The sequence below is a fragment of the Phyllobates terribilis genome, unplaced genomic scaffold (genome assembly GCF_046119375.1).
Source record: "Phyllobates terribilis strain yellow unplaced genomic scaffold, ASM4611937v1 Scaffold_1__5_contigs__length_1240528914, whole genome shotgun sequence".
In the NCBI taxonomy this organism is placed as follows: domain Eukaryota; kingdom Metazoa; phylum Chordata; class Amphibia; order Anura; family Dendrobatidae; genus Phyllobates; species Phyllobates terribilis.
This window is the reverse complement of record NW_027362761.1, coordinates 1,086,182,364-1,086,198,859: the sequence shown is the minus strand read 5'-3', so window position 1 is coordinate 1,086,198,859 and position 16,496 is coordinate 1,086,182,364. Positions and strand designations below refer to the sequence as shown.

General features: G+C 44.9%; 1 protein-coding gene across 6 annotated transcripts in view; it reads right to left on the bottom strand.

Moving 5' to 3' along the window:
• YIPF7 (Yip1 domain family member 7) overlaps positions 1 to 16,496 on the bottom strand; it is a 133,330-nt gene that overhangs the window by 108,057 nt on the left and 8,777 nt on the right. Inside the window, exon 1 of one of the 6 annotated variants that reach the window (XM_073645547.1) lies at positions 4,858 to 5,094. The exons of 4 other annotated variants lie outside the window; for them this stretch is intronic. The gene's annotated coding sequence lies outside the window, so the exon portion shown is untranslated. Of the gene's footprint in view, positions 1 to 4,857; positions 5,095 to 16,496 lie in introns of those variants that run through there. One more of the 6 variants, XM_073645546.1, reaches the window with a different exon arrangement.

Here is a 16,496-nt window from a genome sequence, read left to right as displayed (position 1 = left end):
ACCCTCCAGCATAAAGGAAGTGCGGCAGTTCCTCGGGTTGGTAGGCTACTACCGAAGATTCATTCCCGGTTTCACCAAAATGGCAGCCCCTATGCAGGACCTCCTGATAGGTCAATCCAGGAAGGCCAAAAACCAGAAGCCGCCCTTCAGGTGGGAAAAGCTGGAAGAGGAGTCCTTCCGCCAGCTGAAGATGGCCCTCATGGGAGATGAAATCCTCGCGTACCCTGACTACAGCCAGCCCGTTATCCTCCACACGGATGCGAGCAACATCGGACTAGGAGCCGTACTGTCCCAGATCCAGCAGGGGAAAGAACGGGTAATCGCTTACACCAGCCGAAAACTACGGCCCACAGAGAGAAACCCTGAGAATTATAGCTCATTTAAGCTAGAGTTCCTGGCAGTGGTGTGGGCAGTGACCGAACGTTTCAAGCATTACCTTGCCTCTTCCAAGTTCACCGTGTACACGGATAACAACCCGTTGACACACCTGGACACTGCAAGACTTGGTGCCCTGGAGCAGAGATGGATGGCCCGCCTGTCCAACTATGAATTCACCATCAAATACCGGGCGGGACGCTCAAGTGACAATGCAGATGCCCTGTCCAGAATGCCAAACTTACTGGACGTAGGGGAAAATCCAGAAGAACTGGAAGAAGTAGAACTTCCTGCATTCCACCGTCATGGGATTACCCTGTATTCCCACCGTGTGAGGGACAGATGCTCTGCTACGTACAATCCCTTACCCCACTACAGCTGGGCGGAGACACAAGACAGTGATACTGCAGTCCGTCTGGTGAAGGAAATGCTGACACAGGCTGATGCCCGTCTTGACCCAGACGCTCCAGAAGAGACCAAGCAACTGTGGAAGGAGAAAAGCAGGCTGTTTCTTTACAAGGAGAAGCTGTGCCGGAGAATGGTCAACTCTAGAACACATGAGCTGACCTGGCAGGTAGTGGTCGCAAGACGAGACGCGGCTATGGTTCTGGAGGCGTACCACGACGGATCAGGACACTTCGGATGGAAAAAGCTGGAGTTCTTGTTGCGTGAACGGTTCTACTGGGTAGGCATGAGAGGAGCCATCGAGAGGTGGTGCAGAGACTGTGGCCCGTGCAACCTAAGAAGAAAGGACCGTGCCAGCCAGAAGAGTCCCCTGCAGCCCATCATCACCAGGCAGCCACTGGAACTGGTAGCCCTGGACCATGTGAAACTGGCTCCAAGCAAATCTGGGTACGTCTACGCCCTCACCATCGTAGATCACTACTCCCGGTTCCTGGTGGTGGTCCCTGACAAAGACTTAACGGCTCAGAAAGCAGCCAGACTCTTTCAGCTGCACTTCTGCCGTCCACACGGGTATCCTGAGCAAGTGCTGACGGACCAAGGAGCAGCCTTCGAAGCGGAGGTCTTCCAGGAGTTCTGCAATCTGTATGGCTGCAGGAAGATAAGAACAACGCCCTATCACCCTCAGACCAACTGACTATGCGAGAAAATGAACCAGGTGGTGATGGACTTGCTGAAAACGTTGCCCCTGGAGGAACGCAGTCTGTGGCCTGAAAAACTGCCTGATTTGGTGGACTTGTACAATCACATCCCCGTAGGCTCCACCAACTGTACCCCGGCTTACCTAATGAGAGCAAGACCTGGTAAGCTGCCTATTGACCTGGATATGGGAGTCCTGACACCTGAGGACACCTCGCCAGAGGCAGACTGGGATACAGAACGGCAGCAGCAGTATCAGAAAGAACAGGAGAGCGTCGAGCAAAGTCTGTCTCAAGCAAGAGAAAGGCAGAAGACTTATAACCAACATGCTCCCGCTGTTCCCCTGGTACCTGGAGAGCAGGTCTTGAAGGGAAAGAGGCGGCTCCACAAGTTGGATGACCAGTGGGAGAAGAACCCGTACACCGTACTGCCCTCAAGCCATGAGAACCCAAAAGTCTGTATCATCAGTAAGGATGGAGGAGAAACCACAGCCATTGTCTCCAGAGACCACCTGAAAAAGTGTCCCGAGCAGCTGCAAAGCCCTGACGAAGATCAAGAGAACCCTCAACCCGCAGAGGAAAGGGAAGAAATAATCAGTACCGTACTCGGAGACTTTCTCCAGTCCTGGACTCAAATCAACAACACAGTCGTGGTACCCGTCCTTACCTTTCTCCTGCCAGCCCCTCAAGGACCTACAGAAGAACAGAGAGTGCCAGAAGAGCAGCCGGCCCAGGAGGCTGAAGAATCCATACCAGCAGCCCAGGAGAATCAACCCTCTGCTAGTAGTGAGCCTGCCGTGCCCCTAGTGAGCCAAAGAGTACGCAGAAAGCTGCCAGGCCTACCCGCAACACATTCTACACCCCGTAGTGCAGAGTCAGATAGTGGGTTACGTAGGTCCACCAGGAGTACTAGAGGACAGATGCCCGCTCGCTGGAGAATCTAAATTGTAATCTGTAAATTGCAAATGCTGAAAAAGGTTTATGTTTTTGTTACCTGTTTGCTGATTATGTTTCTCTAGTTACCCTTCAGGATTATTTGGACTGACAGGTTATGGACGCTGAATAACCGGAACTAACATTGTAGATAGTTGCACCTTGGTGCCTCTTGTGAAGACGGCCACGGAAGAGAAAACCTGTCTGGCGTGGCCTCCTTGTGGCCCAAAGTAGCTAGCCTCAGCCTTGCAGCCACGCCCAGGGCCAACGTTTGGGGTTTGCTTTGGACAGGTCCCCCTACTCTGTGCCAAAACTTCACCTTGCTGGGTGACATGGACTCCCGGTTACGGACACTCCGTGACCTCTAAAGACTAAAGCTTCTTGTATATATGTTGTTGTATTATTGTTTATACCCTATATTTATGTTTTCTTAAAAATGTGTTTAGTCCCGGAGTACTAAAATTCACTAGGGGGGAATGTGGCACCCCAGGGGTCTGGTTGCCACAGTAATAGAAATATTACGTCTGGGAGCAAGTGGGAGGTTTCTCTGGTCAGGAGCCCTTAAGCAGGCAACACTTCCTGCCCAGACCTGGGAGGGGAGGAATCTGCCCTTATAAACTGGGTCTGGGGCGGGATTATTTAGTCAGAGCCTGGGGAGGGAAAGTTACAGCAGGAGCTCTGTAGGAGCAGTAGCTGAAGACCAGGGCTGGAGCTGAGCAGAGCTCGCCCTGGCAGAAGAATCCAAGTGCCGGACACCGGAGTCCGAGGCTGTGGGGACGTATATTCACCCAGCAGCAGAAACCAGCCGGCAGGGGATTCCAGGTCCTCTGGCCATAGAAGCCCGGAGGCTCAGTCACAAGGAAGGGACCAGCACCGCCATCGAGGAGCGGAGGCTACCAGAAGGCCCCAAGTCACCAGCCATACGGGTGAGCACCACACGGTATACTCAGGGACGTGGGCTACTTCCACTCGCTTACAGCAAGGTAGCCAGGAAGAGTGCAGATAGACGGGAAGGCTTACAACTCCACCTGGCCAGGGGAATTCCTGCTTGCTCACAGACTGACCAGGCCCCTTATGCTAGCCAGTACTCCCGGGAGGGTCTGCCTTAATATCATCAGTAAAGATCCTGAACTGCACATCAAAGACTCTGAGTCGTTCCTGCTTTCTCACCGCATACAGCACTATTAGTACTGGGATGCCCGTGCACCATCACCCTCATAATCCACATTCCCTGCCCTGAGGCTATACTCTTCCCGTGGGGAGTTATCCCATCTTTTGCTGCGCACACCACACCAGCCTCAGCGGACCGCCTCGCAGCGGCGGTACACCCTGACCGCAATCCACGGGTGGCGTAGTCGGACAATTAACCTAAAACCCCTAAAAGACTGCCACTGGTTTGACCACCCTGAGCCACGGGACCGGGTCGCCGCCACGGAGACTACAACCCCCAGAGACCCGGCTCCGGGTATCCCACACACGTGCACACTCGGCCCAGGGGGCGAGTCAAGTACTGTGGAGGAAATCACTGTGGGGGTATCATACTGTGTTTGCCACTTTTGTTGGCATCATAGTTTATGGGGCCAATGAAAGGAGAGTCTAGGACTTCAATTGGAGGTAAATTACTTTGTAAGGACTGCAAGTTTGTTGGATATGTTCTTCTTTGACCCTGACAATTTTTTTTTCTGGGGCCCAATTAGGACTTCTGCTATGGGGTCCAATGTTTTCTATGTATGCCTCTGATAGCATGCACTGATAATTTTTTAGCTGAGTGTGAATGAGGCTTGAGAACACATTGTGTATTGTAATGCATTACTGCATTATCTGTACTCATTCTTAAAGGGTTTGCACAAAGTGTTGAAGTGATCCCCATAGGATAGGAGATAACTCCTGATTCAGTAGGTCTGACCTCTGGGAGTCCTACCAATGATGAGCCCAGTCTGAATGGATCGGAGATCAAGCATGAGCACCAGGCTCCATTCATTCTCTATGGGACTGTATATTGCTAGTACAGCGCTCTGCTATCTTCTGCAGTCCCACAAAGAATAAATAGAGCTTAGGTGCACATGCCTGACCTACCCCCATTCCCTGGATTGGGACAGACCACAAGCAATCAATAAATAATGTCTTATCAATTGGGGATAATTTATATAATTGGTACAACCACAATTCAAAGTAAAAACAGAAATGAGCAAAAATGAATATTAGTGTCATCATTATTTCCTGAAAAAGAAACAATGTCATAAAGTACTTTAGGAAATGTAGGAATGTTCATTGGTGAGAGACACATTTCATGGAGGTAAACAGTAGATTACGGAGCATAGAATGAGGAGGGGGAGGGGTGACATGTTATACTTCTATATATCCAGCACTGTCGCAGGGTCTGTTAGTACAGGGTGGCAGCAGCAGAGTAGAGGGTTAATTCCAGAACAAGATTACAATGGGCACATACCTTAAATTTATGTAAGTTACAGAAACACAACTGTTGTTTATCAGTGTGGATGAGGCCGAGGAGCCGGGAGCTATTTATACTTGGGCTATATTTGGGTGAAGTACACATGCTCCAGCCAGAAGGATCATCTGATTGCAGGGTGACCTATCTGGATATATGGTGATCACACCCATGAAAACAGGAATATGTGCTCAGGGGGCAGCAGATAGAGCTAGAAATATATGGTGTCATAGGACAGAGATCGGCTGTCTTCATTGGCGCCCACTTCTGGCATCACAGTCAGAGCTGCGTTTGCCTGGAGAAGAAGTGGTCGGCAAGGAGTTTTCAGATTATGGTCATCAATGTAATACAAGGACATCCCGAGTCTACCTGACCTCCAGTTTGGCTCATATAGAAAGGTCCGAGCAGAGGACTTCTATGATCATTTTAGGGCATATTGCCGGGTTGTCTTCCAACTGAAGTGTTTTAGACCCAGTTGATGCCCAGAACAAACTTTCACTTTTTGGAATGCTGCATTCTAATTAGTAATCAGATCCATTCCTGATCCCTGATAAAAATTCAGATTCGTAAAACAAAATAAAAAGATTATTTGGGTTTGTGACGACATTTTCTGAGACCCATAACTTTTTTTTTTATTTTTCCATTGATAGAACCGAGTCAGAGCTTGTGTTTTGCATGGCGAGCTGACTTTTTTACTCATACAATCTTGGGGGATACACAACGTTTTGATCGCATTGTTTGAGTTAAGTTGAAGCAACCGAAAAACAGCAATTCCAGTGTTTCAGGGGTTTTTTTTGCTTTTAGGTGTTTACCATTTGAGTTAAAATTTTGATAGATTGAATTTTTGTGAATGAGGCATTAATATTTTTATTTTGTTTTATTTATTTTTCTTATTTCTTGGGTAAAACAACAAAGGATTAAATATTTTATGCTTTTTTAAAGGGCAGGTTTTTGCCACCTAACCTGAGAGTGGAATAATGTAAATAATATAAAACAACCCTGATTCCAGTGATGTGTCACTTACTGGGCACTTGCTGCAGTTTTGGTAACATTTTTTTTACACTAGAGGACTAGAAAACCTGCCATCATGTAATTCTCCATATTTCAGAGCTCTCGATAAGGCTTCTTTCACACAGTGTTGTTGCCCACGTTTGTTGCTCCTGTTAGGGCTTATGTCCATACCCCCCAAAAAACAGTATTCGAGCATATGCGCCGACTGAGCCACAGACTATAATGGAGTAGACAGAGTCAACATGTGCTCTGACGTGCATCATTTTCAGGCATTTACGTCTACTGGAGACGGACACCCAGACTCAGTCTACTGCGTCTGAATGTCCGTCTCCAGTGGGCGAATACGCCCGATAATGATGCACGTCAGAGCACGTTGACTGTGTCAGCAAAGTCCTTCTTGGCAAATTATGTATATATCCATCATGGTGTGTGGACTGTGCTCAGCAGCGAAGCTACACACAGGGTTTGTGCAAGCTATGCAAGGCCTCATTCAGATGTCTGTGCTTGTTTACATATGGAAAAAAATGGTCTGAGTGCCATCAGTGTTTGGTCCGTGTGTCATCAGTGTTTTTTCAATCCGTGTGTCATCAGTGTTTGGTCTGTGTGTCATCAGTCTTTTGGATCCGTGTGTCATCAGTGTTTTGTCCATGTGTCATCAGTCTTTTGGATCCGTGTGTCATCAGTGTTTGGTCCGTGTGTCATCAGTGTTTGGTCCGTGTGTCATCAGTGTTTAGTCCGTGTGTCATCAGTGTTTAGTCCGTGTGTCATCAGTATTTTGATCCGTGTGTCATCAGTGTTTAGTCCGTGTGTCATCAGTGTTTAGTCCGTGTGTCATCAGTATTTTGATCCGTGTGTCATCAGTGTTTGGTCCGTGTGTCATCAATGCCTTGTATCAGTGCATCAGTGTACGGTCCATTTCTCCATTTTTACTATCAATGTCTTCAGAGTTTTTCATGTATGGATAAATAAATAAATGACAAAGCTTCTCTTATACTGTGCAGTGTCAAACACACACAGCACACGGACTGCACACTGATGCCATCCATGTGCTCTCCGTGACGGACACGGACCTATTTACCATTTCAACTTGCTTGGATTTCTTTTTCCTATTTTTCAGTACATTAATATTTGGCAAAGTGTATGGTATCAATGAAAACTAATACTTGTCCCAGAAAAAAATAGCCCTCGAAAGGCAATCGTACTACTAAGTTAAAAAAAAACGAGAGCCATGACTGGGCAGTTAATTTACAGGGCTATAGTCTGTTCAGAAATGACCGTACAAACAAGCGAGGGGCGATGGGGGGGGTGTATATATGTAAAATCATCCTTAAAACCCATCTTGCGGGAGGATATATGTGAATCTAATGGAAATGTAGAGTCCCTGTGGGTGGAGATAAGGGGAGGGGGAAAAAATAATAAATTACTGATAGGGGTTTGTTATAAGTCTCCAAAAATAATGGAAGCAGTGGAGAATATCCTCGTAAAGCAAATAGATGAAGCAGCGACTCATGGAGAAGTCATTATTATGGGGGACTTCAACTACCCTGAAATACATTGGGGGACAGAAACCTGTAGTTCAAGCAAAGGTAATAGGTTTTTGACAACTATGAGAGACAATTACTTTTCACAACTGGTTCAGGACCCAACAAGAAGGGGGGCACTGCTAGACCTAATATTAACCAATAGGCCAGACCACATATCAAATATACGAGTTGGGGGTCACTTGGGTAATAGTGATCACAAAATAATACATTTTCATGTAACCTTTAATAAGATGTGTAGTAGAGGGGTTACAGGGACACTAAACTTCAGGAAGGCAAATTTCCAACGGTTGAGAGATGATCTTAGTGCAATAAACTGGGACGATATCCTTAGATATAAAGCTACACAAAGCAAATGGGAGACATTTATTAGCATCCTGAATAGGACCTGTGCACAATATATACCCTATGGGAATAAACATGCTAGAAATAGGAGGAAACCACTATGGCTAAATAGAGCTGTAAGGGGCGCAATAAGTGACTAAAAGAAAGCATTTAGAGAACTAAAGCAAGTAGGTAGTGATGAGGCATTAAATCAATATAGAAAATTAAATAAATTCTGTAAAAAACAAATCAAGGCAGCAAAGATTGAGGCAGAGAGAATCATTGCCAGAGAAAGTAAAAACAACTCCAAAATATTCCTTAACTACATAAATAGTAAAAAACTAAAAAATGATAGTGTTGGCCCCCTTAAAAATAGTCTGGGTGAAATGGTGGATGAGGATGAGGAAAAAGCCAATATGCTAAATGAGTTTTTTTCAACCGCATTTACACAAGAAAATCGCATTACAGAAAACATGATTAGTGATAACAAAAATTCTCCATTAAATGTGACTTGCTTAACCCAGCAGGAAGTACGGCGGCGTCTAAAAATCACTAAAGTTGACAAATCCCCGGGCCCGGATGGGATACACCCACGAGTACTGCAGGAATTAAGTAACGTCATAGACAGACCATTATTTTTAATCTTTAAAGATTCCATAATAACAGGGTCTGTACCACAGGACTGGCGTATAGCAAATGTGGTGCCAATAATCAAAAAGGGGACAAAAACCAAACTTGGAAATTATAGGCCAGTAAGCTTAACCTCTACTGTGGGTAAAATCCTGGAGGGTTTCCTAAGAGATGCTATACTAGAGTATCTGAAGAAGAATAACCTCATGACCCAATATCATCAAAGGTTTACGAGGGACCGTTCCTATCAAACTAATCTGATCAGTTTTTATGAGGAGGTAAGTTCCGGACTGGATCAAGGAAATGCAGTGGATGTTGTGTATATGGACTTTTCAAAAGCTTTTGATACGGTTCCACACAAAAGGTTGATACATAAAATGAGAACAATGGGGATAGGGGAAAATATATGTATGTGGGTTAAGAATTGGCTCAGTGATAGGAAACAAAGGGTGGTTATTAATGGAAAACACTCAGACTGGGTCTCAGTTAACAGTGGGGTACCACAGGGGTCAGTATTGGGCCCGCTTCTTTTTAACATATTTATTAATGACCTTATAGGGGGCAAACAGAGTATTATATCAATATTTGCAGATGACACTAAACTCTGCAGGGTAATCAATACAGAGGAGGACAATTTTATATTACAGGAGGATCTATGTAAACTAGAAGCTTGGGCTGATAAATGGCAAATGAGCTTTAATGGGGATAAATGTAAGGTAATGCACTTGGGCAGAGGAAATAAAATGTATAATTATATACTTAATTGTAAAACACTGGGCAAAACTGTCACTGAAAAAGACCTGGGTGTATTGGTGGACGACAAGCTCACGTTTAGTGGCCAGTGTCAGGCAGCTGCTGCAAAGGCAAATAAAATAATGGGATGCATTAAAAGAGGCATAGATGCTCATGAGGAGAACATAATTTTACCTCTATACAAGTCACTAGTGCGACCACACTTAGAATACTGTGTACAGTTCTGGTCTCCGGTGTATAAGAAAGACATAGCTGAACTAGAGCGGGTGCAGAGAAGAGCGACCAAGGTTATTAGAGTATTGGGGGGTCTGCAATACCAAGACAGGTTATTACACTTGGGGTTATTTAGTTTGGAAAAACGAAGGCTTAGGGTGATCTGATTACTATGTACAAGTATATGAGGGGACAGTACAAAGACCTTTCTACTGATCTTTTTACTCTGAGGCCAGAGAGGGGGACAAGGGGGCATCTTCTACGTCTGGTGGAAAGAAGGTTTAATCATAATCACAGACGGGGATTCTTTACTGTAAGAGCAGTGAGACTATGGAACTCTCTGCCGCATGATGTTGTAATGAGTGATTCACTATTAAAATTTAAGAAGGGCCTGGATGCCTTTCTTGAAAAGTATAATATTACAGGTTATAAATACTAGATTCCTTGATAGGGCGTTCATCCAGGGAACTAGTCTGATTGTCGTATGGAGTCGGGAAGGAATTTTTTTCCCCATTGTGGAGCTTTGTGTTTGCCACATGGGTTTTTTTTGCCTTCCTCTGGATCAACATGTTAGGCTATGGGTTGAACTAGATGGACTTAGTTTTCTTTCAACCTTAAAAACTATGTTACTATGTAAGGTGAGGCAGTTATAACATATATCTTTCCACTTTTATTTGGTACTGTACATCTTATATAGAACAATGTCATGAGCCCTTTTCCTGCATCACGTCAGTGACAAATAGCATCCTGACCAACAAATACCTGATAAGATCTCCATATTCATTATTGCTCTCCATCATGTCGGCACCTTTATTTCAGAACACATCAGCAATGCCCTTAGATTAAATATCTGACATCTCCGACAGCATACGTCAGAAGGCAGGCCTGTCGATTTACTACGATAGACTGATTGCATCAGGCTGCTGCTTCCTGACGGAGCCTCGCTGGCCTCCAGATGCGGAGGAGCCTCTGTCTGTAGCTTGGCTGCTCATCCGTTAGTAACTACAATTTTCCCTGTGATGAAATATTTAGAAAGCCGTGTGAAAGGTGATGTTTTATGAGGTAACAAAAATTGCATTCCTTAAATAATAACCTCTAATAATTCAGCCCCCAGCCATGCCAGTCTGGATCTTGCTGTACGATGCCCTGATTTATCCCCTCTCGCTGGCTAATATTTCACTAGAAGGCATCTGCGGATATTTACTACCAGGATGTGAATGTGAATGATGTGTGTCCTGCTGCTTGTAATTACTTATACAGATATGAGAATGAAAACCTTGATAAAATTTGCTTCCCCCAGATGACATCTACATTTTTTGCTCTCTGTGTATGTGGATTATCTACATCTCCCAATATTTCAGAGTTTTTGCGAAAATTGTAAAACAGATTTTTATTTAAATTCCATTTTAAATTGGGCCCAATTCTCACAATGCTGCTTACAGGTGACGTTGAGTCGTGACTTCCGAATCACCCAGCAAACACCGAAGCGATCCGGCAGGTCACAACCTGCAGAGAATGAGAAAATACAGTTCACCCAAGGGGGAAGTGGAGTACAGACCCCAATGCGCGTTTCGCATCTGTACTCCACTTCCCCCTGGGCTGAACTGTACATGTAGTGGTTCTTGTGGAATTAGGTTTTTTTTTTCTTTTCCAATCCACGCTCCAACTTTTATTCTGTTTTTAGATATACTGTTACCTTATCAATAAAGATTATATATATATTTATTATGGTAGAGCGGCTCACTCGAGTGCACGCGGAGGTAGACACAGGTACGCTGTCTCTTTAAAGTTCTTGTTGGTTTATTAGAATGCGGCATAAACCAACATAGAATTCTTCAAGGTAAACACGGTCCTTTGGGATAAACAGGAAAACAAAGTGGTAACACAAAGCACAGTCCTTGTGGTAGCGGGGATAAGCCTGCTCAGGGTTTAGCAAACAAACGGTTCAGATTAGCAATAACCTTGACCACCTCTCTGGAGTTAAGGCCCCATCACACTAAGCGACGCTACAGCGATCCCGACAAAGATACGACCTGTCAGTGATCGTTGCTGCGTCGCTATGTGGTCGCTGGTGAGATGTTAAACAGTCAGATCTTTCCAACGACGCAGCAACGATGCGGCGACCCGTAACGATCTGTATAATGATGCACGCCTATGTGTTTCTGTGTCTGAGTCGTCAACAAGGTCGTTGGTAAGGTGTCAAACACAACGATGCATGCTACCCAGCGGGACCTCAACGATCAAAGAAATGTCCAGACCATTCCGACACGACCAGTGATCTCACAGCAGGGGCCTGGTCGCTGCTAAGTGTCAAACGTAGCGAGATCGCTGCTGAGGTCGCTGTTGCGTCACAAAACTTGTGACGCAGCAGCGATCTCGCTAGCGATCTCGCTTAGTGTGACGGGGCCTTTAGCCTCTCCAGACACACTGAACACTGAATACCTCAGCAGGCCTTCTATTTAAACCTCAGACCGCACCCTGGGGTGGAGATATGGAGAACAACCTCTCACCCGCTCTATGGTTGTTCTCAAAAACCCAGCCCTTAAAATGGCTGCTTATCCCCTTGCAGCACTTAGTCTGCTGGAGCAGATAGCACTTATCCCCATGTTATCCAATGAGGCCAATTTTTTCCTCAGACAGGGTGGTCTCCGATAATTGGATGCCACTCACCCATTCATATCTATGGGTCCATTGAAAACTTTGGACCACACTCGGATGGCATCTGAGTTTCGAGCGATTTTCTCAGATGTGGAGAAAACGGTCGTGTGACATTAGCCTTAGTTCGTATTTAGTTAGGGCCGCCATCAGGGTTAGACAACTGGTACTGCCCTTAAATAAGTAGTCTCCATTACAGCCTCACACCAGCCAACAAGCCATTATCTCAGCAGCTGGCACTAGGAGGGAAGTATTTGATGTGAAGCCATACAAATAGTACAAGAGAGAGCCTGACATTGTACAATGGGCGAGTTTAAACACACATTCCCAAGGAAGACCCATTCACTTCTTAAAGGGAGTCTGTCACCCAAAGATTAAAATAAATAAAATGCCTTTTAGGCGACATTCACTTGGTCAGTATTTGGTCAGTATTTTTCCCCAGTATTTGTAAGCCAAAACCAGGAGTGTGATAAATACAGAAGTGGTGACGTGTTTCTATTATACTTTTCCTCTGATTGTTCCACTCCTGGTTTTGGCTTACACATACTGATGTAAAATACTGACCAAATACTGAAGGTGTGAACAAGGCCTAATAGAAACACTCACACTGCTTCTGCATTTTTCACTCACTCCTGGTTTTGGCTTATGTGTGAACGTGGCCAAAACCAGGAGTGACAAACTACACTGCTCAAAAAAATAAAGGGAACACTCAAATAACACATCCTAGATCTGAACAAATGAAATATTTTCAATGAATAATTTGTTCCATACAAAGTTGAATGTGCTGACAAGAAAATCACACAAAAATCATCAATGGAAATCAAATCTATTAACCAATGGAGGCCTGGATTTGGAGTCACCCCCAAAATGAAAGTGGAAAAACACACTACAGGCTGATCCAACTTTGATGTAATGTCCTTAAAACAAGTCAAAATGAGGCTCAGTATTGTGTGTGGCCTCCACGTGACTGTATGACCTCCCTACAATGCCTGGGCATGCTCCTGGTGAGGTTGCGGATGGTCTCCTGTGGGATCTCCTCCCAGACCTGGACTAAAGCATCTGCCAACTCCTGGACAGTCTGTGGTGCAACGTGATGTTGGTGGATGGAGCGAGACATGATGTCCCAGATGTGCTCAATCAGATTCAGGTCTGGGGAATGGGAGGGCCAGTCCATAGCTTCAATGCCTTCATCTTGCAGGAACTGCTGACACAGTCCAGCCACATGAGGTCTGGCATTGTCCTGCATTAGGAGGAACCCAGGGCCAACCGCACCAGCATATGGTCTCACAAGAGGTCTGAGGATCTCATCTCGGTACCTAATGGCAGTCAGGCTACCTCTGGCGAGCACATGGAAGGCTGTGCGGCCCTCCAAAGAAATGCCACCCCACACCATTACTGATCCACTGCCAAATCGGTCATGCTGAAGGATGTTGCAGGCAGCAGATCGCTCTCCATGGCGTCTCCAGACTCTGTCATGTGCTCAGTGTGAACCTGCTTTCATCTGTGAAGAGCACAGGGCGCCAGTGGCGACTTTGCCAATCCTGGTGTTTTGTGGCAAATGTCAAGCATTTCGCACGGTGTTGGGCTGTGAGCACAACCCCCATCTGTGGACGTCGGGCCCTCATACCACCCTCATGGAGTCGGTTTCTAAACGTTTGTGCAGACACATGTACATTTGTGGCCTGCTGGAGGTCATTTTGCAGGGCTCTGGCAGTGCTCCTCCTGTTCCTCCTTGCACAAAGGCGGAGGTAGCAGTCCTGCTGCTGGGTTGTTGCCCTCCTACGGCCCCATCCACGTCTCCTGGTGAACTGGCCTGTCTCCTGGTAGCGCCTCCAGCCTCTGGACACTACGCTTACAGACACAGCAAGCCTTCTTGCCACAGCTCGCATTGATGTGCCATCCTGGATGAGCTGCACTACCTGAGCAACTTCTGTGGGTTGTAGAGTCCGTCTCATGCTACCACGAGTGTGAAAGCACAACCAACATTCAAAAGTGACCAAAGCATCAGCCAAAAAGCATTGGTACTGAGATGTGGTCTGTGGTCCCCATCTGCAGAACCACTCCTTTATTGAGGGTGTCTTGATAATTGCCAATAATTTCCATCTATTGACTATTCCATTTGCACAACAGCATGTGAAATTGATTGTCAATCAGTGTTGCTTCCTAAGTGGACAGTTTGATTTCACAGAAGTTTGATTTACTTGGAGTTTTATTCTGTTGTTTAAGTGTTCCCTTTATTTTTTTGAGCAGTGTACTTTTTTCCCCACTGTATATAGACAAGGTGCACAGCCCAAAAAGGGTGTTCTGTGTACCTATGGTCCCTAGAACTTCTAGGGTCTTATTTGTGGACCTAGGAAGGGGAAAATATTAAAAAATCCCCAAATCACCTCCCAAACCAGTGCCCTCTTATACTCATTGTTGTGTATCCCGCCATTGTTCTGACATCAACATCTGGCAGGGGCGTCATGTGAGCACTACTTCTTCTGGCTTAGATGAAATATGAATGCTGCAACCAATCAGAAGCTGCAACACTCATGCGTTGCCCCCACCGGTTGTTAACCTCAGGTAACCAGTGGGGTATGCAGCGCTGGTCTGGAGATATCAATTTCTTTTAGTTTTCTCACCTCCCTTGGCCCATCAATAGTTGGTGTCTAGTAGTGGATAACCCAATTAAAGGGTTATTTCCCTCTCAGATATATCCACCGAATAAGCCTTAAATGGCTAATAGATGTTGGCTCCACCTCTGTAGCCCCCTGCACCTATCGAGATAAGGCTGTATCTCTAGTTAATATGAACATAGAAGTGGCTGTGCATGATAGGCTTTCTCCATTCACTTCTATGGAGGTTCAGAATAATACAAAGGGTTGTAGATGTGTTAATAAAGACTACAATGGAAGTCTACTAACAATACACGGGCACTGATTCCCTGTGGACACCTGAGATCAGCCACTGAAGCTGTAGGGGGCAGTGTTAGCTTATATGTGCACATTTATATGGAGGGTGTTTGTACATATCCCTATGGACCTGTCCCTCATCTATGGATTATTTTACATAAATGAACACTGTCCCATTGTGCAGCAAAGGTCTATACAATAAACTGTGTACACCGCTGTCTAATGAGGATAATAGAACTGTACTGGTTATTGTATCATTATGGGATCTAATTGATGGCTGTCGTAGCGCAGTGTTTTAATAATTAATTTACTACATCTTTTTACAGAAAACCACATTGACAGCCCGGCATATACAGTAAAATGTTACATGCATATCACATCAAGTGAAAAATCCCCATGGAAATGCCTCTACTAAAGCACGCTGCTATAAAAAACACTCTGTAAAGTAAGTCCACACTGCAGCATGAATATAACGTGCCAACTAGAAAACAGGTTTGGCAAAAAAATTTATCCATCAGATAGATGTCAACTGTATACTTTTATAATATAGATCCGGACAGGGGTATATATAGCATAGACAGGATTGGGTTTATTAAGGATTTCATTCATAAGACAACCCTACATGGGAACCTGTCACGTGAAAGAAAGGCTATTAACCTGCAGATATGCGGTTAATCTGCAGGTTATTTGTCAAATATCTATACAGGTCTCAAAAAGTCAGAAATCATAAAGGGATCTAATAATAAAATGTAACCTTTATTTATACAATGCTAAAAAGTCATAAATATGATCTAGGACATAAACAAAAACAGCACCCAAAACGTGAAAATATATGAAAGAAAAATATTATTTTTAAAATCAATTCAAATTGCTGTATGTGAATTTCTCTGATGACCCTCAAATGCTCCCATGGAGGGAGGAAAAAAAGCCCCATGTTTAGGAAGTTGGTGAAATGACGTTGAATGGAAAGGATCTAGGCTGAGGTCCTGGAGCCATGGAAGAATGGCCTATGGAGTTTGAAGATCGGTTACTCACTGGGCTGGATAAATGTGCTACAGTTGTGGAATCTGTCGTCTGGATTTGATAAACTTTCTTAAGGACTGTTGCTACTGGATACCTGTGTTTCTATTGTTTTATCTTGTCGTCCGGAGGAGCGAAGAATGTGAATACAGACTATACTGGTTGGCGATACGAAATCTGTGGGCCAACCAAAAGTTGGGAAACAGTGAGTAACGCCTGGTACAAAGGCAGTTGAACTACCGCCCCAGGAAGGGTATCTTGTGCACTGGGGACAATGTATTTTGGCCATTTACATAGAGTTGTAGTAAAACCTTGGATGTACAGTACAGACCAAAAGTTTGGACACACCTTCTCATTTAAAGATTTTTCTGTATTTTCATGACTTTGAAAATTGTACATTCACACTGAAGGCATCAAAACTATGAATTAACACATGTGGAATTATATGCTTAACAAAAAAGTGTGAAACAACTGAAAATATGTCTTATATTCTAGGTTCTTCAAAGTAGCCACCTTTTGCTCTGATGACTGCTTTGCACACTCTTGGCATTCTCTTGATGAGCTTCAACAGGTAGTCACCGGAAATGGTCTTCCAACA